The following is a 27,408-nucleotide window of genomic DNA, read 5'->3' on the forward strand; positions in this document are numbered from 1 at the left end:
AGAAATCATTGCTTATTCCAAGGATGGAAAATATATAATCTTCCATATTTTCTTATAGAAGCTTTATATTTCTAACTACTACAGTTAGGTCTATGATCCAACTCAAATTAATGTTGTGTATGCAGTGAGATAGAGGTCCAAGTTCATTATTTTCCATTTGAGTATTCAGTTGCTCTAGCATCACTTGTTTAAAACTCTCCTTTCCTAGAGAATTGTATAGATATCTTTGACAAAAATCAAGGTACCATTCATATGAGTCTGCCTCTACCCACTGTTTTGGTCCATTGTTTTTCTCTTTCATCTGAAACTTTTCAGCCAGGATCACTTTCTTATTGTTCAATTATATCCTTTGAAATTTTTCTTAGTTGGTTATCTACTAGTAGCAAACTTTGTTTTGTTTTTCTGAGGATGTTTTTATTTTCACAGAGCTGATAATTAATGATTTTCTCTCCAAACACTAATTATAACTCTTTGTTGGTTTACATTTTTGCTATTAACATCAGCTGACACCCTAACTCTCTCTTAAGAATAATCTCTGTTTTTCTAGTCAGATATGTTCAACATCTGTTTAGTGGTCTTACTGATCTGCAGTTCTATTATGATCTGTTTTAAAGTGCATTTAAACAAATGCATTCTTTCCAGCTTTCATTCTTTCTATCCCATTTTGTCTCTGCCCTGCATTATTGATCATTTACTTAGGTCTATATTGTAGGTTACTTTTTCTCTGGATGTGTCTAATTTGTATTTAAATATATCTTTTGAATTTTTAACCTAAATCTGGAGTTCTCTGTATTTTTCTCATAATTCTCCTGTTTGTTTTTATACCATCTTTCTCTTTATTCATATTTCCAACCATTTTTTAATTTTTCCAAAAATATTAAATACACTTAATTTATATTCTGTGGTTCTTTTGTGGTTTTGATTGTCCTTTCTGTTGCTCTTCTGGCTTTCACAAAGTCTTGCTTTAAATTGTGTTCACTGATGTTTGACTGTAAGCTCTTTTTTCTTTCAAGTTTATCAGTAAAATACTTTGAATCCTAGAACAAAGACAGGCATCTTCAAAGGACATTTGTATTTCTATCAGGAAGCATTATAACTCTGGAACCAAAAACACTGAAGAAAATTATCAGCTAGCAGTGATTCAGACTACTCACTAGTATAAATTCAAACCCCCCAAATATATATGAGCCCATTTATGCTTCATAATTCTTTTTTCTCTTTCTTGCCTTTTGGGGTGGTGAGATTTTAAAAATCTATTTCACCACTACCCAGAGAACATATCCTTTGAGACCTGAGCATGTGGAACTGATCCTTAGGTGGATCTGGTGCCCTATCCATCTCTGTCCCTACTGCCCACACTTGTGGCCTTCAAAATAGAACACAAGTCCAAATAGCAAAACCTGGTATCTGTTTTCTCATTTATTTCTCTGGGTTCTCAACCTCATTTGATTTTTACACTCTCTGTGTTCTACGCCATCTTTTTTTTTTTTTTTTTTTTTTTTGCCAGTTCTCAAAGTATTTTAAAAAGTGTTTATTTATCCTACATGAGTATTTGTATTCATTTTTAGTAAACCTATCTAATGTGCCACCAAAGGGGAATGGAGCAACTCTTTAGTTTCTGAATTGTCAAGGTATGTAGCTTTCCTACTCTTTAGCCATGCAAGTTCCCACATTAGTTTCAGGCTTATAGTTTTGAACCTCTACTCCTCAGACTGGAACTAGAACCCTCAGGCTGGGACACACAACCCTAGCTAAAGCCTAGACTGGACTTGAACCCACTGTTTTGTTGTTGTTTTTGTTGTTTAATTAAAATCACTCACCTGATCCCAGGACTTACTGAAGTTCAAGTTCTTTTTCTTTCTTTTTTTTTTTTTTTTGTCTTTTTAGGGCCACACCCATGGCATATGGAGGTTTCCAGGCTAGGGGTCGAATCGGAGCTGAAGCTGCCAGCCTTTGCCACAGTAACTCAGGATCCGAGCCACAACTCGGGATTTGAGCCATGTCTGTAACCAAGACCACAGTTTCTGGCAACACTGGATCCTTAAACCACTGAGCAAGGCCAGGGATCGAACCCAGGTCCTCATGGATACTAGCTGGGTTCATTAACCACTGAGCCAAAATGGGAACTCCTGAAGTTCAGGTTCTTTTATGTTGCAGCACAGAAGGAATTCAGTGAGAGAAAAAATGATAGGTAAGAAGATGGACAAAGTGTGGGCCATCTCAAATGGCGAGAGAGCAGCCCTGGGAGAAAGACACTCCACCAAGTGTGGGCCATCTCAGAAGGCAGGAGGGAAGAGTCCTCAAAATATGGGGTGGTTAGTTTTTTATAGGTTGGGCAATATCATAGGCTAACAGGTGGGAAGATTAATCCAACTATTTCAGAGAAATGGGAACACCTCAAATTAAAAATGTATAATAGATACATACAAAAAAGAAAATAATACAAACATAATATTAAATATTGTCATCAAATTCAAGGGAAGAAAGCAAAGAAGAATAAAGGAAAAAATAACTACAAAGCAGTCCCCAAACAATGAATAAAATGATAATAAGTACATATTTATAACTTTAAATGTAAATAGACTAGTACTCTAACCAAGAGACATACAGTGGTTTAATGGATTTTTTAAGAAGACTCATTTATATACTGCCTATAAGAGACTCACTTCATCTGAAAAAATGCATAGACTGAACATAAGGGGATGGAAAAGGGTATTCCATGAAAATGAAAATGAAAAGAAAGGCAAGATAGCAATACTTATATTAGGTTTTAAGACAAAGTTTGTTAACAACAGGCAAAAGAGGACATATAATAAAATGATCAATTAACAAGAAGATATACCAATCACAAATATATATGTACCCAATATAGGAAATAGTAGTCTTAAATAACACATTAGCCAGATGGAATTAATAGATACATGTAAAACATTTCGTCCAGGAACAGCAGATTATATATTCTTTTCATGTGCACATGAGATATTCTCAAGAGATAACCTGCTAGACCAAAAAACAAGTCTCAATAAATTTAATAAGACTGAAGTCATATCAGGCCTCTCCTTTGTCTACAACAGATGAGACCAGAAATCAACTACAAGGAAAAAAAAAAAAAAAACCCTGCAAAACCCACAAATGCATGGCATCTAAAACAACATGCTGCTAAAAAACAAATAGATTACTGAAGAAATGAAAGAGGTAATCATGAAATACTTGGAGCCAAATGAAATGGAAATGAAATGCCAAATGAAATGAATGAAGATCTATCAACATAGCAGTTCTAAAAGAAGAGGTGATAGCAGTAATATCATATCTAAGGAAGGGAGAAAAACCTCAAACAACTTAACATTACATCTAAATGAACTAGGAAAAAGAACAAACAAAACCTCAAATTAGCAGGAGGAAGGAAATAATACATAGAGCAGAAATTAATGAGACTCTAAAAATATATTAATAAAACTAAGAGATGGTTCTTTGAAAATATAAAAATTGATATACTCTTAGCCAGCTCTGTAAAAAAAAAAAAAAAAAAAAAAAAGATGGCCCAGATAAATAAAATCAGAACTGTAAAAAGGAGAGGTTACAACCAACATCACAGGAATACAAAGGATCACAAGATATTATTATGAACAACTCTATGCCAAGAAAATGGACAACACAGAAATTCCCTGGTGGCATATCAGTTAAGGACTTGGCATTTTCATTGCTGTGGCTTTGGTCCGATCCTTGACCCAGGAACTTTTTGCATACTATGATTGTGTCCCCCACAAAAAAGAAAATGGACAACCTAAAAGAATTGGATAAATTCCTAGAAACATATCATCTCCCAAGATTGAGTCAGGAAGTAATAGAAAATATTAATAGACTCATTGCTAATAATTAAGTTGAATCAGTGATTAAAAAAAAAAACCGTCAGCAAACAAGATTCCAGGATCAGAAGTCTTTATAGATGGATTCTAGAGAACATTTAAATAGTAGTTAACACCCATTTTCGCATATAATTCCAAAAAAAATGAAGAAGACCACTTTCAAACCTGTTCTATAATGCCAGAATTCCCTTTATACTAATATCAAAGGTATCACACAAAAAAAGAAAATCACAAGCTAATATCATGATGAAAGTAGATTCATAAATTTTCCAAATACATCTGCAAACCAAATTCAACAATACTTAAAAATGATCATACACTGTGATCTTAGAGTTTATCTCAGATATGCAAGGATGGTTCAATATCCACAGAGCAATCAACTGGATACATCACACTAATAAATTAAAGAATGAAAAGCAAATGATTATCTCAAGAGATTTAGAGATAGCCTTTTTTAAAATAATATTCAACATCCTTTTATGAATTACAAAACTCTCAGCAAAGTGGGTACAGAAGTTACATAATTTTGCATAATAAAGGCTACATAAAACAAGCACAGAGCTAACAACAGATGCAATGTTGTGTATCTGAAAGAATTTCCTCTAAGATAAGGAAAAACATAAAGATGCTCATTTTCACCATTTTTATTTATCATAGAATCTTCAACAGATGTTGTTGGAACCTGGACAACTACATGCAAAAGGATTAGAATAGACTACTTTCTCATGCCATATGTTAAATTAATTTACAAGAGATTAAAGACTTAAGTTTAAGACCTGGAACCCTAAAACTCATAGAATAAAATGCAGGAAGTATGCTCTCTGATATTGGTCTTAATATTTTTTTGGATCTGCTCTTCAGGAAAGGGAAAATTACAGCAACAATAAATAAATGGGACTACAACAAATTAAAATGCTTTGTACAGCAAAGAAAACCATCAACGACAACAACAAAAAAGGCAGCCTATTAATGAGAGAATATATTTGCAAATAATGTACTTGATATGGAGTTAATATCCAAAATTTGTGTACACCATGAATAGTCCAAAAGAGAAACTCAATATTAATTTTATTTTCAGTAGCATCAAAAACAAAATACTCAGGAATGAACCTAACCTAAGGAGGTCGAAAATATATACACTCAAAACTATGAAATATTGATGAAATAAATTATAGACATAAATGGAAAAACATTCTGTGTTCATGGATTGGAAAACTTAAAATCACTGAGATGCCCAAACTACCCAAAGCAATCAACAGATTCAATGCAATACCTAGACTAAATGAATATAGCCAAGTTACTACAATAATCTAAAAAATGAAACTAAGGCAAAAGAATGCTACAGTGGCTTAAACATGTCATAAGGTAAAAAAAATTCTAACAAAATTGACACAGGACCTTCACTCTGAAAACTAACATGCATAACAGAGAAATTAGGTGAAGAGATAAGTTTATGTTCATGTTGTTAGTGCTGTTATATGGAAATTCTCCCCAATTATATTGCTTGATTGATAGATTAAAAACCTAATCACTATCCTTATAAGTACTGCCATGAACATGTGGGTGCATGTGTCTTTTTTAAGGGGAATTTTGTCTGGATATATGCCCAGGAGTGGGATTGCGGGGTCATATGATAGTTCTGTGTATAGTTTTCTAAGTTACCTCCATATTGTTCTCCATAGTGGTTGTACCAAGTTACATTACCACCAACAGTGCAGGAGGCCTTCCCTTATCTCCACACCCCTCCAGCATTTTTTCTCTGTGGACTTATTAATGATGGCCATTCTGACTGGTATGAGGTGGTATCTCACAGTAGTTTTGATTTTCATTTCTCTAATAATCAGGGATGTTGAGCATTGTTTCAAGTGCTTGTTGGCTATCTGTATATCTTCCTTGGAGAAATGTCTATTCAGGTCTTTTGCCCATTTTTCCATTGGGTTGTTGGCTTTTTTGCTGTTGCGCATGTTCAGTGCAGCACTATTCACAATAGCCAAGACATGGAATCAACCCAAATGTCCACCGATAGATGACTGAATTAGGAAGATATGGTATATATACACAACAGAATACTACTCGGCCATAAAAAAGAACAAAATAATGCCATTTGCAGCAACATGGATGGAACTAGAGACTCTCATCCTGAGTGAAGTACATCAGAAGGACAAAGACAAATACCATATGGTATCACATATCTGGCATCTAATATATGACACAAAGGAATCTTTCCACAGAAAAGAAAATCATGGACTTGGAGAATAAACTTGTGGTTGCCAAGGGGGAGTAGAAGGGACTGGGAACTGGAGTAAATAGATGCAGAATATTGCCTTTGGGATGGATTAGCAATGGAATCCTGCTGTGTAGCACTGGGAACTCTAGTCACCTGTGATGGAACATGTAATGTCAGAAAAAGGAATGTATACATAAAAGTGTAACTAGGTCACCATGCTGTACAGTAGAAAAATATATACACATGACAAAAGATTAAAAAAAGTGTCCTTATAAGTATGTTTAAGGAAATCGATGTTAATTCGAAAATGTGGGTGAAAATGCATTGGACCTAGAATACACAAAGCAATATTATAGAACAAAGGGGGATATTTACACTATCAGATATCAAGATTTAATGTAAATCCTAGTGTGAGTAAGATGGTGTTGTACTAATAAGAGTCGAGAAATAGAGAAGCAGATTGAAATGGAGGCCCACACATAAACAGCAGTGTTATTTATTACATAGCATCCACTGCAATGCAATGGGAAATCAATGGTCTTTTTAATAAATTTTTTAGGTCAATTAAATCTATGCATGGAAGAAAATGAAACTTGACACCCTACCTCACACCACATAAAAAAGTTAATTTTAAAAAGATCATACCCTTAAGTGTGAAAGCCAAATATTTAAGTATCTTTTTTAAAAAATGAAAAAAAATAAAAATGATAATATTTTCATGACTTTGAAGGAAACAAAGATTTCTTAAATGATGTTTATCACATATAAAAAAATTGACATCATTAAAATTGAGACTTCTGTTTACTAAGACACCACTATGATAGTGAAAAGGAAAGCCACTCATAGAATTAGATAAATTCAATACATATATTCAGCAAAGGATTTACTTATACATTACACAATTTGGTCAATAAGAAAATGCACATGACCCAATTAACAATTAAGCAAATAATGTGAACGGGCACTTGATGAAAAAGATTTCCAAATATCCCATAAACATATGAAAAAGGTGTTCACCACCATAACGTATCAAGAATATACTAATTAAACCACAGATATCATAACATACTCAGCAGAATGCATAAACAAACTTTTTTAGAGATGGATAATAATTGCTGAAGAAGATGTGGAACACAAAATTCTCTTACAATGACAGTGAACTGTAAATTAGTACAATCACATATAAAAAATGTTTAGCAGTTTCTTGGCAAATTAAACATACATCTATTCCAGGCTTGAAAAACTTTATATAAAGAAAGCAGGACAAAATGTACAATTTTTAGCAAGACACCTGCAGCCAAACTTTTCCTAATGTTTCATTATCTTTCCCATCCTCAGTCCTGGGAACACTTCTTCTCAATATAACCTAGCTGATATTATTGCAAATATATCTTTTTATTTTCATTTTCTTTTTCCTATAAATTGTCTTTTTTTTTTTACCCTCACATCCCACTATTACCCCCAAAACACACATATTTTTTCTGTTCCATAATTTCTGGCAAAAGTTGTGATTAAAAATTTTTAATGACTCCTTTTGTGATTTGATTGTGAACACCTGATTTCCTAAATCCCTAAACGTCAAAAATTCTTAATGATGACCATTGTAACCAGGGGGTTCAATCTAATTTATTTATCTTCTTGCTTCTACAGTGTCTAGGATGGCTCTGTCATGTTAGCATTCCGGGCTTCTGTGACTATAAGACTTGAGAATCTACACTTTATAGATAGAAGGTATGTAATTTGACTTGAAGCCTGTAATACTTAAAGCCCTTCTTCATGCTCCTGTCACCTGTACCCACTTGGAATATCAGTATTTAATGGTAACTGTGGTATTTTTCAGTAGTAGGTCATATTGCATATATACCATTATATCAATTTTAAATCAAACAATGCATTTTAAAAAGTTTCAGATATATGACTATCTAAAGTTAACCATGTTTGCTTCTTGACGTTGGGAAGATTACTTTGTATATGTTTTTCGTGTTTCCAAATTTCAGCAATATGTATATATTACTTTTTAATTACAAAAATTTTTAAGCATGAAAAATTAAATTTGTGAATTATTTCTTGAAAAACACATCTATGTTTAATACTTGCTTTTAATAAATCTGAGATTGTTTTATGTTATAGCTAGACAATAATAATTATTCTCTGAAAAAGTTACATGGATTATAATAAGGGGATTTTTACCTGAAATTTAGTAACTGTAATTATATACTTATGCAAAAAAGAACAATTTACAAACATTCAATTTTTAATATAAAAATATTTTTCATACATAAAAATTCTGTGGATATACCTAACTGCACAAATTCACAGAAGGTTTATATATTGAAAGGTTTACATTTAGTTCTTATATTTGTTAACTTTTCCATATATAGATTTTTTCATAAATTAAATATATTTTTGTGTCTTATTTTTTTCTTTATTATTTGATCATTTTCTCAGATTAATGAATCTTTTGCAAACATTATTTTAACAAATTAATATTTAAATTTGGGGAGTTTTCTTCACATTATTCCTTGATACTTTTAATTGTTAGCATATTGTTAATATTTCTATGTTATTGCCTTATAAGGAAGCAATATGAAATTTTATTGTTTTAATTAAACCAAGTTTTGTTTTAAAATTCCTTCTCCAAAACTTTAATTCTTTTAAAATATCTAAACGAAGATATTCAGTTCATATATTTAGATGGGGCATGAACTCTGAAAGGGAAAATTCACCAGTGTCTAAGCTTTGAAATTATTATGTGTTAATTCCTCACACTACTGCTGTGTGCATGGACCAGCTGTAGATTTTGAGTCCAGGGCAGTTATCATGATCCTCCGCAGTCCTCAGTGGGCTATCGCCCATTTCATCTCATGCAGTAGCACATTCTAGCCACTGCTCAAACACATACACATGCTCCCTGGACTGCTAATACTTTCATCTCAGAGACATTATTTATTTTTACCCAATTTGACAGGAGTCAAAAGAAGGAGTAACCTGAAGGGATGAGTAACCATTTTATATTCTATTTAGATCTGTAACAGTATAACCTGTGCCCATATGTTCACAACTATGACTTAAGGTAAGGAATGGACAGAGATGATTTATAACAACAGTAATAAGCTGACCAGGCATTCAGCAAACCTAGGTAAGAGGCATTACTTAGGTAATGAACTAGCAATAGGCCCAGAGTGGAATGTAATCTTTCCTCTGGCCCCTTTCACAGCACAGAGCCTCAAGAGTTATCCTTATAGAAAAGGGCACAGGATTACTATAAAGGTGTAAACATCTACACAGTGTGATGTTTCCTATCCCCAATAAAACCTCTACTTGAATATTAAATTTTACCTTCAAGATTTATTTTTTCTTAAAGATTTAAATTTTTTTAAATGCTAATATCTCAGGGAAATAACATAGGTTTTGAGGCTGAATGTATAAAGTTGGAGGGAAAATACTAACTCAGAGAGATGCATCAAGTTGAAGGTTCACTACATGGCTTTGTTCTTCCAAAAATCTTGGTTACTTCATCAGTGTCTGAAATTTGGTGATGTTGGAGAATATATATTTATATCATCTAAGAAGAAAAATAATTCCTCCAGATAATCAGTCAAGAAGTATCCTAGAGGGAGAGAGGACAAGATGGCAGAGGAGTAGGAGGACATGCTCGCCTTCTCCCACAAACACAACAAAAAAAGCATATCTACAGAATAAATGACTCACACAGAACAGCAACCAATCGCTGGCAGAGGAACCTAAACTCCAATAATGGTAAGAAATTCGTGACATTACTGGGCAGAACAGGAGAAAAGAGGAGAGTGAGAGAAGGTGAATCCGAGTGGGACGGGCGCTCCCGAAAGGGAACTGTGGAGGAGAAAGGGATCCCGCACCCTGGAAAGTCACCTACACGGGGGAAAGATCAAACAAACTGGAGGAATCTCCAGATGCAGAGAAGAGTGTAGCAGTAAGTTGGAGTACGGAAAAGCCAATCAAGAGCCGAACGGACCATCTGAACTACAGGCACAGTCACCAAAAATTGAGACGCCTGGGTGGGGGCTGGGCACCGAGACCTCGGCTCCAGAGATTAGTCCCCGGGCTAGGGGGAGCGGGGCAGAGCGGAAACTGCTTGGGAGGTCTCTAAACCATTTGACGGGGCAGAGACTGCCTGGGAGACTAGAAAACAAAGCTGCTGCAGAGGAAGGGAACAGTACTCTAGGGACGGGGAAGTGGAAAGCCACCTCAGAGGGAACCTGGGAGAAGAGCCTGGTCTGCGCCTGTGCTGGGGAGGGGAGAGAAGAAGGGGTGGGTCCCCATAGAATACCCCCCACGCCACAGCAAGCTTACAGGCCCGCTAGCTAGCAGAAAGCTGTGCTTCCCAGTGCATTCCCTCTCCCCACCCCCGCCACCCACTAAGCTCTCGCCGAACCTGGGGCTGCCTGCCATCCAGGAGGGCTGGCCTCAACAATTGCCTGAAGCCTACCACCGCAGGGGCTGCCCCTGCACAGGCCTGCTTGCCCTTTGGAGGGGCTACACTTCCGCAGAGCAGCACCAAACACCACCATCCCCCAAGAAAAGGCCTGCAGCCCAGAAAAGCTAGAACCAACCTAGCCAGGCTGTGAATAAATCTACCTAATTCTCGGATGTTTTTTCTGAGTTGGGCTGCCCTGGAGAGGAGCCTCTTGGATTTCCAGTGGCCCTGCTACCCTCGCAATCCCCCAGGGGGTGCCAAGCTCTAGAGGATCAGCTGCATAGGACTGCCAGCTCCAGGCAGGACCCCCTGCAGCCCAGAAAAGCTGCAACAAGCTCGGCCAGACTGTGAGAAGATCCGCCTACACTCTCAGGCCGTCCTTCTGAGTTGGGCTGTCCTAGGGAAGAGCCTCTTAGGTTCTCAGTGACCCAGATAGCTGCTCCAGCCCCCAGGGGGTGCTGCACTCCTGAGGAACAGCTGCCCAACACCGCCAACCCCCTGCAAGAAGCCCACAGCCTAAAAACACCAGAGCAAGCTCTGCATGACCAAGTGAAATCTGCTACCATCATGGTGTGGACCTCCCAGGCCTGTCTGCCCTCAGGAAGCCCTCCTTTGCTTCAAAGAAACACTGTTAGCCCCATCAACACTCCAGAAAAGCCACACTGCCTCAAAAAAGACGGACCAACAACACCAGCCCTCAAGAAATATTCCACAGCAGTGACAAGGCAAACACTGCCCGATAACAGAGAGTACAACTCCCTCAGGAGAAAGAAAACAACAAGCAAGATGAAGAAGCTGAGAAACCACCCCCAGTTAAACCAACAGGAGAACTCACCTAAAACAGTCAACAATGAAACAGATCTCTGCAGTCTGACAGACCTGGAGTTACAAAAGAGAAACAGTGAAAATACTGAAGGAATTAAGAGAAGATATGAACAGTAATGCAGATACCCTCAGAAAGGAATGAGAAAATATAAGGAGGAGCCAAGAAAAACCAGAACATTCATTTGCAGAGATGCAAACTACCTAGGGGCAGTAAAAACCAGAATGAATAATGCAGAAGAACGAATCAGTGATATGGAAGATAGAATAATGGAAATCACTCAATCCGGTCAACAGACAGAAAACCAAATCAAAAAACTGGAAAGCAATATAAGAGACCTATGGGATAATATAAAGCGGGCCAATCTATGCATAATAAGAATTCCAGAAGGAGTAGAAAAAGATAAGGGGATGGAAAATATATTTGAAGAAATTATCGCTGGAAACGTCCCAAATCTAAAGGATACTGGGTTCAAGATACAAGAAGCACAGAGGGCCCCAAACAAACTGAACCCAAACAGACCCACACCAAGACACATCATAATAAAAATGGCAAAAGTTAGTGATAAAGAGAGGATCCTAAAGGCAGCAAGAGAAAAACAGAATGTTACCTACAAGGGAACCCCCATAAGAATATCAGCTGATTTCTCTACAGAAACACTACAGCCCAGGAGGGAATGGCAAGAGATATTTAAAGTGCTGAAAGGAAAAAATATGCAACCTAGAATACTCTATCCAGCAAGAATATCATTTAAAATAGAAGGGGAAATAAAAATTTTTCCCAACAAACAAAAACTTAAAGAATACAGCAACAAAAAGCACAGGTTAAAGGAAATACTGAAAGGGCTTCTCTAAACCAAAAAGAAAGGAAGGAAAGGGAAGAAAAATGAAAAGAAAAAAAAAAGAAGAAGAAGAGGAAGAACTAAGACTGAGGAAGCCGCAATCAGAGAGCAGTCACTCAAATAAGCCAGCATACAGATTTAATCATGAACATGCTTCAAACAAAATAAAATTAAAAAGATAAAAAGAAAAAAGAGTCATCAAAACCATAAAATGTGGGCAAGGGATGTTAGGAAGTAAATAACCCTTTTTGTTTGTTTGTATGTTTCTCTTCTTAATTTTAATACAGTAATAAAGTGTTTGAACTTGCAGGACCATCAGGCTAAAACACACAATTATGGGAAGGGGTTAGCATACTTAAAAAACAGGGCAACCACAAGCCAAAACCAAATATTGCATTTGCAAAAAATAAAAAAAAATACACTCAAGCAGATAATAACAGGAGACCATCCAACCAAAAAAAAAAAAAAAAGAAAGGAAGAATGGAGAACCATAGAATCAACTGGAACACGAGGTTCAAAATGGCAGTAAATAATCATCTATCAATTATCACCTTAAATGTCAATGGACTGAATGCCCCAATCAAAAGACACAGAGTGGCTGAGTGGATAAAAAGGCAAAAACCTTCAGTATGCTGCCTACAAGAAACTCACCTTAGGACAAAAGATACATATAGATTGAAAGTGAAAGGGTGGGGAAAAATATTTCACGCCAATAGACATGACAGAAAAGCAGGAGTCGCAACACTCATATCAGACAAAATAGACTTTAAAACAAAAGACATAAAGAAAGACAAAGAAAGACACTATTTAACGATTAAGGGATCCATCCAAGGAGAGGAGGTTACTATCGTCAACATATATGCCCCAAATATAGGAGCACCCAGATACATACAACAAACATTAACAGACATAAAGGGAGATATTGATGAGAATACAATCATACTAGGAGACGTTAATACCCCCCTCACATCAATGGACAGATCCTCTAGACAGAAAACCAATATAGCAACAGAGATCCTAAAGGAAACAATAGAAAAGTTAGACTTCATTGATATCTTCAGGACGCTACATCCAAAAAAAGCAGAATACACATCCTTCTCAAATGCTCATGGAACATTCTCAAGAATCGACCACACATTGGGACACAAAGCGAATCTCAATAAATTTAGGAGCATAGAAATTATCTCAAGTATCTTCTCTGACCACAATGCCATGAAATTAGAAACCAACCATGGCAAAAGGAAAGAGAAAAACCTACTACATGGAGACTAAACAACATGCTACTAAAAAACCAATGGGCCAATGAGGAAATCAAGAAGGAAATTAAAAACTACCTTGAAACAAATGATAATGAAGACACAACCTCTCAAAACCTATGGGATTCTGCGAAAGCAGTGCTCAGAGGGAAATTTATAGCAATACAGGCCTTTCTAAAAAAAGAAGAAAGATCCCAAATTGACAACTTAACCCTCCACCTAAATGAATTAGAAAAAGAAGAACAAAAAAGTCCTAAAGTCAGCAGAAGGAAGGGAATTATAAAGATCAAAGAAGAAATCAATAACATAGAGACTCAAAAAACAATAGAGAAAATTAATAAAACCAAGAGCTGGGTCTTTGAAAAGGTAAACAAAATTGACAAACCCCTGGCCAGACTCACTAAAAAGAGGAGAGAAAGAACCCAAATAACCAAAATTATAAATGAAAAAGGAGAAATCACAACAGATACAGCAGAAATACAAAAAAACCATAAGAGAATACTATGAACAACTATATGGCAACAAGTTTGACAATCTGGAAGAAATGGACAGTTTTCTAGAATCTTACAGCCTGCCAAAACTGAATCAAGTAGAAACAGACCAACTGAACAGACTGATCACTAGAAATGAAATTGAAGAGGTCATAAAATCACTCCCTACAAATAAAAGTCCAGGACCAGATGGCTTCACAGGTGCATTCCATGAAACATATAAAGAGGGATTGGTGCCCATCCTCCTTAAATTCTTTCAAAAGATTGAAGAAGAAGGAATACTCCCAAAGACATTCTATGATGCCACCATCACCCTAATGCCAAAACCACACAGGGATACCACCAAAAAAGAAAACTATCGGCCAATATCATTGATGAATACAGATGCAAAAATTCTGAACAAAATCTTAGCCAACCGAATCCAACAACATATCAAAAAGATCATACACCATGACCAGGTAGGGTACATCCCAGGTCCACAAGGATGGTTCAACATATGCAAATCAATCAACTTCATACACCACGTTAACAAAGAAAAAGTCAAAAATCATATGATCATCTCAATAGACGCAGAAAAAGCATTTGACAAAGTCCAACATCCATTCATGATCAAGACCCTTGCCAAACTGGGTATAGAGGGAACATTCCTGAATATAATCAAAGCCATTTATGATAAACCCACAGCAAATATAATACTCAATGGGGAAAAACGAAAGCCTTCTCACTCAAATCTGGAACAAGACAGGGATGCCCACTCTCACCACTGCTCTTCAACATAGTTTTGGAAGTCCTGGCCACAGCAATTAGACAAACAAAAGAAATAAAAGGCATCCATATAAGAAGAGAAGAGATCAAACTGTCACTGTATGCAGATGACATGATACTATACATAGAAAACCTGAAGGACTCAACCCCAAAACTCCTTGAACTGATTCATAAATTCAGCAAAGTAGCAGGATATAAGATGAACATTCAGAAGTCAGTTGCATTTCTGTGTACCAGCAATGAAATATTATAAAAGGAATGCAAAAATACGATACCTTTTAAAATTGCACGTCACAAAATCAAATACCTCGGAATACACCTGACCAAAGAGGTGAAGGACCTATATGCCGAGAACGATAAAACTTTAATCAAAGAAATCAAAGATGTAAAGAAATGGAAAGATATTCCATGTTCCTGGATTGGGAAAATCAATATTGTAAAAATGGCCATACTACCCAAAGCAATCTACAGATTCAATGCAATCCCTATCAAATGACCCATGACATTTTTCACAGAACTAGAACAAACAATCCAAACATTTATATGGAACCACAAAAGACCCAGAATCGCCAAAGCAATCCTGAGAAACAAAAACCAAGCAGGAGGCATAACTCTCCCAGACTTCAAGAAATACTACAAAGCCACAGTCATCAAAACAGTGTGGTACTGGTACCAAAACAGACAGACAGACCAATGGAACAGAAGAGAGAATCCAGAAATAAACCCTGAAACCTATGGTCAATTCATCTTTGACAAGGGAGGCAAGAACATAAAATGGGAAAAAGAAAGTCTATTCAGCAAGCATTGCTGGGAAACCTGGACAGCAACATGCAAAGCAATGAAACTAGAACACACCCTCACACCATGCACCAAAATAAACTCAAAATGGCTGAAAGACTTCAATATACGACAGGACACCATCAAACTCCTAGAAGAAAACATAGGCAAAACACTCTCTGACATCAACATCATGAATATTTTCTCAGGTCAGTCTCCCAAAGCAATAGAAATTAGAGCAAAAATAAACCCATGGGACCTAATCAAACTGATTATTTTGAACTAGTATCAAAGTGATGACAGAGGAAATTAATAGGCTCAGATTAGCCATTTATCATTTCAGTGAAAAATAGTTGGCACCGAGACAGAATATAAAGAGATCCCCACAGTGTACGGTCATGGGGAAGGCTGGGCTTAAAATTAGGACAAATAGCAATTGTGAAATTAGCGTAGTTATAAACAAGGCCTAATTTACAATTGTGGCAATAATTTGATAATGAAGTCATGACTCTGGTAGAAAAAACATTAGGACCTAGTATTTAATATGAGAATATCTGGAAGCATATTTTGAAAACCTTTAATTCCCATGATCCTTTGAACATCTGGGCCAGTAAAAGAGCCTTCCTCCTTTTTTCTGGAAGACAGCAACCTCACTTTGCCTGGAGAAAATGCAAAAGCCCAAATGGCTGTGTATGTCTGGCAAGACAATACATGTTCACCTCATGATTTGCCCTGCTTCACCTCACTACTTGTAGACAAATTACTAAGATGTAGTCACATAATATTAAGAAAAGAGGAGTGCTGAGCCTGCTCCAAAATGAAAGGAAAAAATTCACCAAAGGAGGAGTTCCCATTGTGGCTCAGTGGTTAAGGAATCTGACTAGGAACCACAAGTTTGCGGGTTTGATCCCTGGCCTTGCTCAGTGGGTTAAGGATCTGGCGTTGCCGTGAGCTGTAGTGTAGTTTGCAGACGTGGCTCAGATCTCGTGTTGCTGTGGCTCTGGTGTAGGCCTGCGGCTGCAGCCCTGTATAGACCCCTAGTCTGGCAATCTCCATATGCCACGGGAGCAGCCCTAGAAAAGGCAAAAAAAAAAAAAAAAAAAGACAAAAAAAAAATTCACCAAAGGAGCTTTATGAGCTGGTTAATATGCAGTGGTAGAAATCAAGAGGGCATGCTTATGAATGGATATTGAGGGTTTAGACATTGTGTGGGGGCGAAATACAGTCTCAACAAGAGAGAATTAATTGATATGGATGTACTTTCCTATGATTTAGGATTTTATACTTGGAAATCTGGGGGAAATGATGGCCCAGAATAAATGAGGTAACATTCTAGAACTGCCTTGATCTATTATTAATGAAGAGGTCAAAGACTAAAAGATTTTGGCACAATCAAGTGGGTTTAGTTTATAATACCAATGAACCCATTGGCTGACAATGTTCCAGAAGAGGGCCCAGATTTCACTAAAGGTTTCACGGAAGGTTTAAATAATGGATGTAATCCCTTTGTATATTTTCTTATTTCTAGTTATACCTTTTCTTTTCCATCTTATTACTCAATGAATTTTATTACATTTGTAGTTGTACAGTGATCATCACAACCCAGTTTTATAGCATTTCCATCCCAAACCCCCAGCGCATCCCTAACCCTAACCTGTCTCGTTTGGAAACCATAAGTTTTTCAAAGTCTGTGGGTCAATATCTGTTCTGCAAAGAAGTCCATTGTGTCCTTTTTTTAGATTCCATATGTCAGTGATAGCATTTGATGTTGGTGGCTGAATGCTTCACTTAGCATGATAATTTCTAGGTCCACCCATGTTGCTAAAAATGCTGGTACTTCTTTTAATGTCTGAGTAATATTCCATTATGCATATGTACCACATCTTCTTTATCCACTTCTCTGTCAATGGACATTTAGGTTATTTCCATGTCTTGGCTATTGCACATAGTACTGCAATGAACACTGGAATTCATATATCTTTTCGAGTCATGGTTTTCCTTGGATAGATGCCCGGAGTGGGATTGCCGGATCAAATGGTAGTTCTATTTTTAATATTCTGAGGAATCTCCATACTGTTTTCAACAGTGGTTGTACCAGTTTACATTCCCACCAACAGTGTAATAGGGTTCCTTTTTCTCCACACCCTCTCCAGCACTTATTGCTGTCAATTTTTTGATGATGTCCATTCTGGCAGGTGTAAGGTGGTAACTCATTGGTGATTTTGATTTGCATTTCTCTAATAATTAGTGATGTTGAACATGTTTTCATGTGTTTTTTAGCCATCTGTATGTCTTCTTTGGACAATTGTCTGTTTAGGTCTTCTGCCTATTTTTTGATGGGGTTGTTCATTGTTTTGGTATTGAATGGTAGGAGGTGTTTATAAATTTTGGAGATTAATCCCTTGTCAGTTGATTCATTTGCAAAGATTTTCTCCCATTCTGTGGTTTGTCTTTTCATTTTGTTTAGGGTTTCCTTTGCTGTGCAGAAACTTTTAGGTCCCATTTGTTTATTTTTGTTTTTACTGTCATTACTCTAAGAGGTGGATCTGAGAAGATATTGCTCTCATTTATGTTAGAGAGTGTTTGGCCTGTGTTTTCTTCTAAGTGTTTTATAGTATCTGGCCTTATACTTAGGTCTTTAATCTATTTTGAGTTTATTTTTGTGTATGGTGTTAGGAAGTGTTCTAATTTCATTCTTTTACATGTGGCTGTCCAATTTTCCCAGCACCTTAATGAAGGGGCTGTCATTTTTACATTGTATATTCTTGCCTCCTTTGTCATAGATTAGTTGACCATAGGTGTGTGGATTTAATTCTGGGCTTTCTATCCCTACACATTGCAGTTCCCCTGATCTGTGTTTCTGTCTTTGTGCCAGTACTATATGGATTTGATGACTGTAGCTTTGTAGTATAGTCTTAAGTCAGGAAGCCTGATTCTTCCATCTCCATTTTTCTTTCTCAGTATAGATTTGGCTATTGTGGGTCTTTTGTGCTTCCAAACAAACTTTAAAATATTGTGTTCAAGTTCTGTGAAAAATGTTCTTGGTAATTTGATAGGGATTGCACTGAATCTGTAGATTGCCTTTGGTAGTATAGTAATTTTGATAATATCGATTCTTTCAATCCAATAGCATGGTATGTCTTTCCATCTGTTGGTGTCATCTTTGATTTCTTTCATCAGCATCTTATAGTTTTCAGAGTACAGGTCTTTTGTCTCCTTAGGTAGATTTAACACTATCACTGTTTGCAGACAACATGATACTATACCTAGAAAATCCTAAAGACTCTACCAGAAACCTGTTAGAGATCATCAATGAACTTGGCAAAGTCACAGGGTACAAAATTAATACACAGAACTTGACTACATTTCTATATACTAACAACGAAAGATCAGAAAGAGAAATTATGCAAAAAATCCCATTTACCATTGCATCAAAAAGAATAAAATACTTAGAAATAAATATACCTAAAGAGAAAAAAGACCTTTACTATTTTCTTTTCCCCTTGAAGAAGACCCTTTAACATTTCTGGTAAGGCCTATTTAGTGGTAATGAACTGCTTTGGTTTTGCCTTGTCTGGGAAACTCGATCTCTTCAATTCTGAATGATAATCTTGAGGATAGAGTATTTTAGGTTGTTAATTTTTTTCCTTCAGCACATTAAATATATCCCTTCTGGACCATAAGTTCCTGATGAAAAATTAGCTGATGGTCTTATGGGGTTAGTCTTTTGTGATTTAGTTGTTTTTCTCCTCCTGCACTTAAGATTATTTTGTCAACTGTCCTCAGGAAACATTTCTAAGACTCTTTGATGACTTTTACTGCTTCTTCTGTTATGAAACTTTTTTCTCAAAACTCTTTACAGTTGATCTCCATGACTTAAAAAAAAAAGCTACCCTAGCCTATAAAATAAATTCTTTGGCCAAATCTGTATGTGCTCTAAGTTATTAAAGAACACTAACACTTTTCATACAGCAGCTACTTCCTTAATGCTCACTTGTCTTTTCTATCTCTGCTGCTTTCTTTAGGATTCCCAGGCTTCCATGCACACTCTGGTTATCTGACTACTGCAGGCCATAGCTGCTTATATCAGAAATATGATCTCATATTTCTAAGGATTAAAAGAAAATAAAACCTCTAACAATGTCTGTTAAATTATAGTATTAGTAAACATGTGTTTTGGTGGAAATGTCTAAACAATGCTTTCAAAATCAGGGATCATATTTTGTCAAACCTACTCTATTACCTAACACAATAATGACTAGTGCAACCTAGATACTTACTAAACATTTTTTGAAAATGGCATTTATTTCAGTGCATGGTGCAAAAATCATTGTAAACAAGGGAAAGTTCTTGATGTGCATAGAGTTCTTGATATGCATAAATATGTACAAGTAAAAAGAGATCAATATATATAACACAGACATATAAATTGGGATTTCTATAGGTAACCTGCAACTATTCTGGTTACCAAAGTATAATTTTTGCTATAAGCATCTCTCTTCTATTTTTTTCTCCCTCCTTCTAACCCACTGCCACTATTATCTTCTTAAATATATTAACTCACCATTTCATTGCCACACTAAACTGGAAAGGGTTAAGACATAATTGATTCCCCTTAAATCTTTAAATTTTCATCATGTGATTATGTTATTAATTGATTAAAAAAAATCTTTCCTGAGAACCTATTATATGTCAGAGACTGTGCAATAATCTAGTGGGAATTAAAAAAAATGACACATCATCCCAAGTCTCAAGGGGTAATTTGACAGTGGTATTTGACAAAAAAATGCAATAAAAAGTTAAGCTTTTAATGATAATGCCATGAAGCATGGAGAGTGGGTACAAATAAAAGAGGGTGTTAATTCTAAACTAGGAGGTCAGGTTTAGGCAAAATATCATTGAGGACATAGAATCAACTGCTCAACTTCTTAAAAACTACTATATATTGAGTGTTTAACATTAGCTACAAGCTATGCCAGTGTGAGATTGATGGAGTCAGTGAAGTCAGTGAAAGACTTTAATGAAGAGGAATTTTCTCTAGTGTGACTGATAACAAATTCACTCAAATATTAGTATTTAATTAATGTTCGCTCATCAACACTATTTGGTTTCAATATTTCTTTTATGGGTCTTGCTAAGAACAAACATAACATTCACATCAACTTGTTACACACTAAGAAAACATTAATTTATTGAGCAAACATTTAATTCCTACTCTATGGCAAATTTTTCTAGATATTATGATCAGTGTTTTAGTTGGGGTAATTTCAAAAAGTTTAGTGTTTTAGCTTGGAGTTATTTCTATAAAGACATTTTCGCTCTACTACTTTGTATATCTGCACTAGGTGTTCTCTGAGGACAAATATTCAGATGAGTAATTTTTTTAATAATGAAAAGGGACCCCAAACCCCACAATGAAATTAGAAATGAGCTGCCTTAGTGCATGCCGAGCTCTCATTTCAGTGGAGAGTTCCTTTTTCCTCAGACGGCAGAGCCAGAATGCTGCATCCAGATGTTGTCTTCACCTAACAGCATGCACTTCCTATTGATTCCTTCTTGCAGCCACCCACAACAGAGAATCCTAGCTTTGTGATTAAACATGGGAGTCCTAGATCAGCTCTACTCCTGATTTGCTGGTTATTTTTTGGACGTTGCTTAACCTCCCTGTGTCTCATCTTAGGTGTGCCAGATGCTGGTCTAGGTGCTGGTGACATAGACAGGGTCCTCATCCAGACCATGATCAATGGTGTGACTGCTTGGGGGAACTTTCAGGCAGAGCTGAGAGCACAGTGGAGCTGAGTGAAGTGATGGCCAGCAGAGACTGAGTTCTCAGAAGAGGTGACAGCTCAGAGAGCCACTGCTGAATGTCCTCCCAAGGGAAAGAAGAGGCAGGTAGTGGAGCAGACTTCCTGCCTCTCAGACCCTCCTCTGCCCTAGCTCTCCTCCACATTGGCCTCTCTCATTTAGACTGAAACGTAAGCCTTCCTAGGAAGGGCTGATGTAGAAGGGGACTCCCCACATCAATCCCCAAGAGGACATCTTAACATCTTCCCAGGGGCTACCTGGTGGCTGAACTGGGACTGGCACCTGGTGAGGCTTGCTGTTGCACAGGGGAAAGGGGGTGCCTTAAGGCTTAGTGATAGGTCCATCCACATTTACCCTAAGGGACAGCTGCCGCTTTCTGAGAACCAGTGAGGGAGAAAGAGGAATTGCTTGGTAGTAGTGTGTTCATAAACTTAATTTCATTAAACAATGCCAAAATTCTCTCCAAAGTGGTTTTCCCTCCCACTAACACTACTCGATACTCCATCAATTCACATCATTCAACATTAGATTCTTATTGTTAATTTGAAGGTGCAAATTTTTATTTAGCTTATTTTTTTTTTCCTTGTACAAGAATCAGTTTTGTTGATCATATTAATTTCCTAGGGCTACCCTAACAAATTACCACAAGCATCATGGCTTCAAACAACATAAAAATATTGTCCCATATCCTGGAGGCAGGAGGCAGTGGTCTGAAGTCAAGGTGTCAGCAGGGCCATGTTCCCTCCGAAGGCTCCAAGGAAGGATCCTGCCCTGCCTTCTCCAGCTTCTGGCAGCCTGAGATGTACCTGGGCTTGTGGCTGCATAACTCCAATTTCTCCTTACCTGTGTCTTCACATGGCTCTTGTCTGATATCTGTGTGTCCTTTTCTCTTTCCTTTGGGCACTCTCACTGGTTTAGGGCACCACCCTGATCTAGTATGATCTCATTTAGATCCTTATCTTAGTTACATCTTCAAGCACTGTATTTCCAAGTAAGGTCACATTCTGAAATTCCAGATGGACATGAATTTTTCGGGATGCTATTCTACCCACTACACCTCTATTAAATTTCTATGGCTAAAATTATAAATTCTTTGCTGTTTTGTGTTTAGCTTTTTACAATAACACTATTTGTACATTTCATCATATTTATCATATGCAGTTGCTTCCAAAACTCCAATACATGTGAGCAGGTGAGTCTTAAGAGTTGCAATGTTCTATATCACTTTTCCCCACATTCAGCATCTATTTATTACTTCCCAACAGCATCTGTAAATATTGGACATAAAAGTATTCTGCTTAATTCTGATTTCCAAGGTGGCTTAGCTTGCTCCACATAGGTCCCAGGAGAGGCCTGCTGGTTCCTCAGGGTCCACACCTCTGCTACAGTAAACATGGGCCTTATCAGGCTTGCAGCTGAGTGGATGGCTAATCTTTTTTTTTTTTTTTTTTTTTTTTTTTTTGTCTTTTTGAATTTTGTCCTTTCTAGGCTGCACCTGTGGCATATGGAGGTTTCCAGGCTAGAGTTCCAATCAGAGCTGTAGCTGCTGGCCTACACCATAGCCACAGCAATGCTGGATCCTTAACCCACTGAGTGAAGTCAAGGATCGAACCACAACCTCATGGTTCCTAGTCAGATTCTTTTTCACTGCACCATGACAGGAACTCCACTAATCTCTATCTTGAGCCTTCTGTAACTGCATCCTTCCTTGAGAAACTTATTGGAGAAAGTATTAATTCTTTCATTGGAGGAGCATATCACTTTTTTTTGTTGTGACTGTATAAAAGCAATAAATTACATTATTTGTCCATGGACTCAGATTCCCTCTGTTATGATTTAAACTCTTTCTGGATTTTGGGAAGTGTGGTTTCCAAAATTTGAGTAACACTGTTAGAAGCAGCATAGCTTCAAAAAACAGATTGAGTTTGTATCTCACTTTTTTTTTTACTTGCTAGATGTGGAAACTTAGGTAAATTATAAAGCCCCTTTGCCTCAGTTCACTTACACATTAAGAATGGGGATAAAAACAGCAACTAGCTAACAACACTGAGATACTCAAAGACTTTACTAGACAAGCTAGTTATCTACTTAATTTCATACAATTCTATTAGTTTTCCAAAATCTTTATTTTTAATACAGACAGAAGAATTGCTTTCCAACACTCTTGAGTAGACTCAATTCCTATTCTTTTTGAGACATATCAACCTATCTGACCAGTTATGAACAAAATATAATCATTTGGGAGAACAATTCTGAACAAAGGGCTATGATCTTGCAAATTAAGATAATGACATGTATTGCATGTATTTAATGCCTCCTGAAATTTGGAAGGCTCATCCATGCTTTCAGTGGCCTTAAAGACTTAGCTTTTTAAATCTATGGTAGGAAATAAATCTAAAAATCATAAACAATGATTTTGACATTAGATAATTTCTTGTTACCTGCCTGCCTTGATTTTTCAGAATAGTTTAATTCCTAGTGGTGACTTACAGTTTGTGATGTCCACTGGAATTCTGGACTCAGCTGATAGGTACTAGAGTAAGAAAAGCTCTTAAAATAATGTTAAAATTTGTCTGTGAAGATGGATATTTTAGTAATAAGTTTGACTGCCTCTTTGGAAGGCATGGGATTTAGGACAACATCTCGACTGTCTTTTGAGGAAATTAGAAAGCCCATTATTGTAAATTCTCCATACCCTTGTGGCATGGAGAATTAATGCTTAGAAAAATTTTAGGTGTTTTCCTTCCTCTATCTTACTTTCCCTTAATTCTATTTATTTATTTATTTTTAATTTTATTTTTAGGGCTGCACCCCCGGCACATGGAGGTTCCCAGGCTAGGGGTCAAATTGGAGCTGTAGCTGCTGGCCTACATCACAGCCACAGCAATGCCAGATCCGAGGCGAGTCTGCAACCTACACCACAGGTCAGCTTACAGCAATGACAGATCCCTAACCCACACTGAGGCCATGTTTTGAACCTGTGTTCTCATGGATACTAGTCAGATTCATTAACCGCTGAGCCATGATGGGAACTCCCATAAATTCTCCTTTCTAATTCTTGGTTTCTTATTTAAGCTAGGAAAGAAACTCAGGAGACTGCAGTCACTAAGTAATCTCCTTGGAAACTTGTTTCAGTTTTTGCTAGGAGTTGTTAACTTTCAATTTATGTATGTATGTATAGTTGATTTAAAATGTTCTGTCAATTTCTTCTGTACAGCAATGTGATCCAGTTATACATATATTCTTTTTCTCACATTATGCTCCATCATGTTCATCAAGAGTGATTGGATATAGTAATCTGTGCTATGCAATAGATTCTCATTGCTTATCCTCTCGAATGGATACAATAGTTTGCATGTACTAACTCCAAACTCCCAATGCATCCCATTCCCTCCCCCACCCTTGGCAACCACAAATCTGTTCTCTATGTCTATGAGTTGGTTTCTTTTCTATAGATAGAATCATTTGTGCATATATTACATCCCAGATATAAGTGATATCATATGGTATTTGTCTTTCTCTTTCCAACCTCACTTAGTATGAGAATCTCTAGTTCCATCCATTTTGCTGAAAATGGCATTATTTTGTTCTTTTTATGGCTGAGTTGTATTCCTTTGTGTTTATGTACCACTTCTTTTTAATCCATTCATCTGCTGATGGACATTTAGGTTGTTTCTATGTCTTGGCTATTGTGAATAGTGCTGCAATGGGGTGAATGTATTTTTTTCAATGAAATTTTTGATCTGGATGTATGCCCAGGAGTGGGACTGATGGATCATATGGTAGTTCTACATCTACTTTTCTAAGGTGCCTCCATACTGTTTTCCATAGTGGTGGTACCAATTTACATTTCCACCAACAGTGTAGGAAGGTTCCCTTTTCTCCACACCTTCTCCAGCATTTGTTACTAGTAGACTTATTAATGATAGCCATTCTGATGGGTAGGAGGTGGTATCTCACAGTGGTTTTGATTTGCATTTATCTAGCAATTAGTGATGTTGAACATTTTTTCACATGTCTGTTGGCCATCCATATGTCTTCTTTGGAAATATCTATTCAAGTCCTCTGCCCATTTTTCAATCGGGTTTTTGGTTTTTTTGCTATTGAGTTATATGAGTTCTTTGCATATTTTGGAGATTAAGCCCTTGTAGGTTGCATCATTGCAACTATTTTCTTCCATTTTTAGGTTGTCTTTTTGGTTTTTTTTCTCTTTTTTTTGATAGTTTCCTTTGTTGTGCAAAAGCTTCTGAGTTTGATTAGGTTCCACTGGTTGCCTTACTTTATTTTATTTTTTTATATAATGATTTTTTCCATTATAGCTGGTTTACAGTGTTTTGTCAATTTGGTGACCGAGTTATACATACATGTATACATTCCTTATCTTCTTAATAGCTGCTTTTACCTCTTGATTCCTTAGTGTATAAATAATAGGATTTAAGAGAGGTGTGAAAATTGTATAAAATATAGAAAGAATCTTATCTACAGAGTATCTGCTGAAGGACCATACATAAATAAAGACACAAGGGGCAAAGAAGAGAGTCACAACTGTGATGTGAGCTGAGAGATGGAGAAGGCCTTAGAGGAGCCACTAGCAGTGCGGTGCCTAACAGAGTAAATGATTACTGTGTAGGAGACAAGCAAGAGGAGGAAGCAGACTAGGGACAGGAGGCCACTGTCTGCAATGACCAGTAGCTGTAGCATGTAGGTGTCTTTGCACGCAAGCTTGATGACCAGGGGAAGGTCACAGAAAAAGCTGTCCACAACATTGGGGCCACAGAAGGGCAAATTCAACATGAAAGCCATTGCACTAGATGAGTGTACAAATCCAACTGCATAGGAAGATAACAATAGGCTAGTGAGCACTCGTGGGCTCATGATAGTCATGTAATGGAGAGGTTTGCATATGGCAACATATCTGTCTATTGCCATGGCTACAAGCAACATCATCTCACTCCCGCCTACGAGGTGCATGAAGAACATCTGAGAATAACATCCCCACCAGGAGATGGTCTTCTGTTCTCAGAGGAAATCTGCAATCATCTTAGGGGGCAAAAGAAGCCAAGATCATATCAATAAAGGAGAGATTGATAAGCAGAAAATACATTGGTGTGTGAAGGCGTGAATCAAAAGTTACAGTAACCAAGATGAGGAGGTTTCCTAACACAATCCCTACATAGACCACAGAGAATCCCAGAAAGAACAAAATCTGAAGATTCTGAGATTTGGAAAGTCCCAACAACATGAATTCAGATACCTCTGAATGGTTTGTCTTTTCCATGTTGTCAACTTACCATGATGTTAACTTAATTCCATAATAATCAAAATGAGTGAGAATAAGGAGGAAGAAAATTGTTTTTACAGAAAGGCTTGTTTGTGTTCTGTCCACTTTTGCTATTCAGACAGGATATTGAACTTACAAGCACCCTCTACTTTTGGGAAATTTTGTTGGTCAATGATTTCCTGAATGGCCCAGAGAATTATACAAAATAGTAGAATTCAGAAAATGCATTCTGAAAGACAAAAATAAAAATAGTACATGAAACCACAATTGTATAAGTTGTGAACTTGGAATCAGAAGACTTCAATACAACACCTAGCTGAACTACTCACTGGACATCACAGGATGAATAACTTTCCTTTTTCTTTCTTTTTGTTTTTTTAGGACCACAGCTGTGGAATATGGAAGTTCCCAGATTAGGAGTCAAACTGGAGCTGTAGTCACCCACCTACACCACAGCCATGCTGGATCCGAACCACATCTGCAACCTACACCACAGCTCAGGGCAATGCCAGATCTTTAAACCACTGAGCAAGGCCAGAGATCGAACCTGCAATCTCGTGGATACTAGTCGGGTTCATTACCACTAAGCCACAATGGCAACTCCTTAAGTAACTTTCCTTTTGATGGTTAAATTTCCTCCTCATTAAAATTAAAAAAAAAAATTGGACTACATGATATTGGATGCCTCTTTGTGTGATAAAGACTTCCATGAATAAAATAATCACAGTGGGTTTTATATTCACAGAATAATATTGAGTTTTTTAACCTGGAAATTATAATTGTAGAAAATACATCCTGGATTCTCAAGCATCATATTTTG

The 27,408-nt window shown here is 36.8% G+C and overlaps 1 long non-coding RNA gene and 1 pseudogene across 1 annotated transcript in view; one reads left to right on the forward strand and one right to left on the reverse strand.

Moving 5' to 3' along the window:
- The window catches only part of LOC146401740 (uncharacterized), a 269,339-nt gene extending 257,897 nt beyond the window's left edge, over positions 1-11,442 (forward strand). The window contains exon 4 of the long non-coding RNA XR_014809254.1: positions 7,744-11,442. This is a non-coding gene — a long non-coding RNA (uncharacterized LOC146401740). The remainder of the gene's footprint in view (positions 1-7,743) is intronic.
- Positions 11,443-25,661: 14,219 nt separating this feature from the next.
- On the reverse strand, positions 25,662-26,585 carry LOC100511701 (olfactory receptor 4K13-like; annotated as a pseudogene).
- Positions 26,586-27,408: the final 823 nt, after the last annotated feature.

This window comes from Sus scrofa, chromosome 7 (assembly GCF_054392235.1).
Source record: "Sus scrofa isolate SSC_HxYL_T2T_F1_AM1 chromosome 7, Sscrofa_HxYL_maternal_Yorkshire_Landrace_v2.0, whole genome shotgun sequence".
In the NCBI taxonomy this organism is placed as follows: domain Eukaryota; kingdom Metazoa; phylum Chordata; class Mammalia; order Artiodactyla; family Suidae; genus Sus; species Sus scrofa.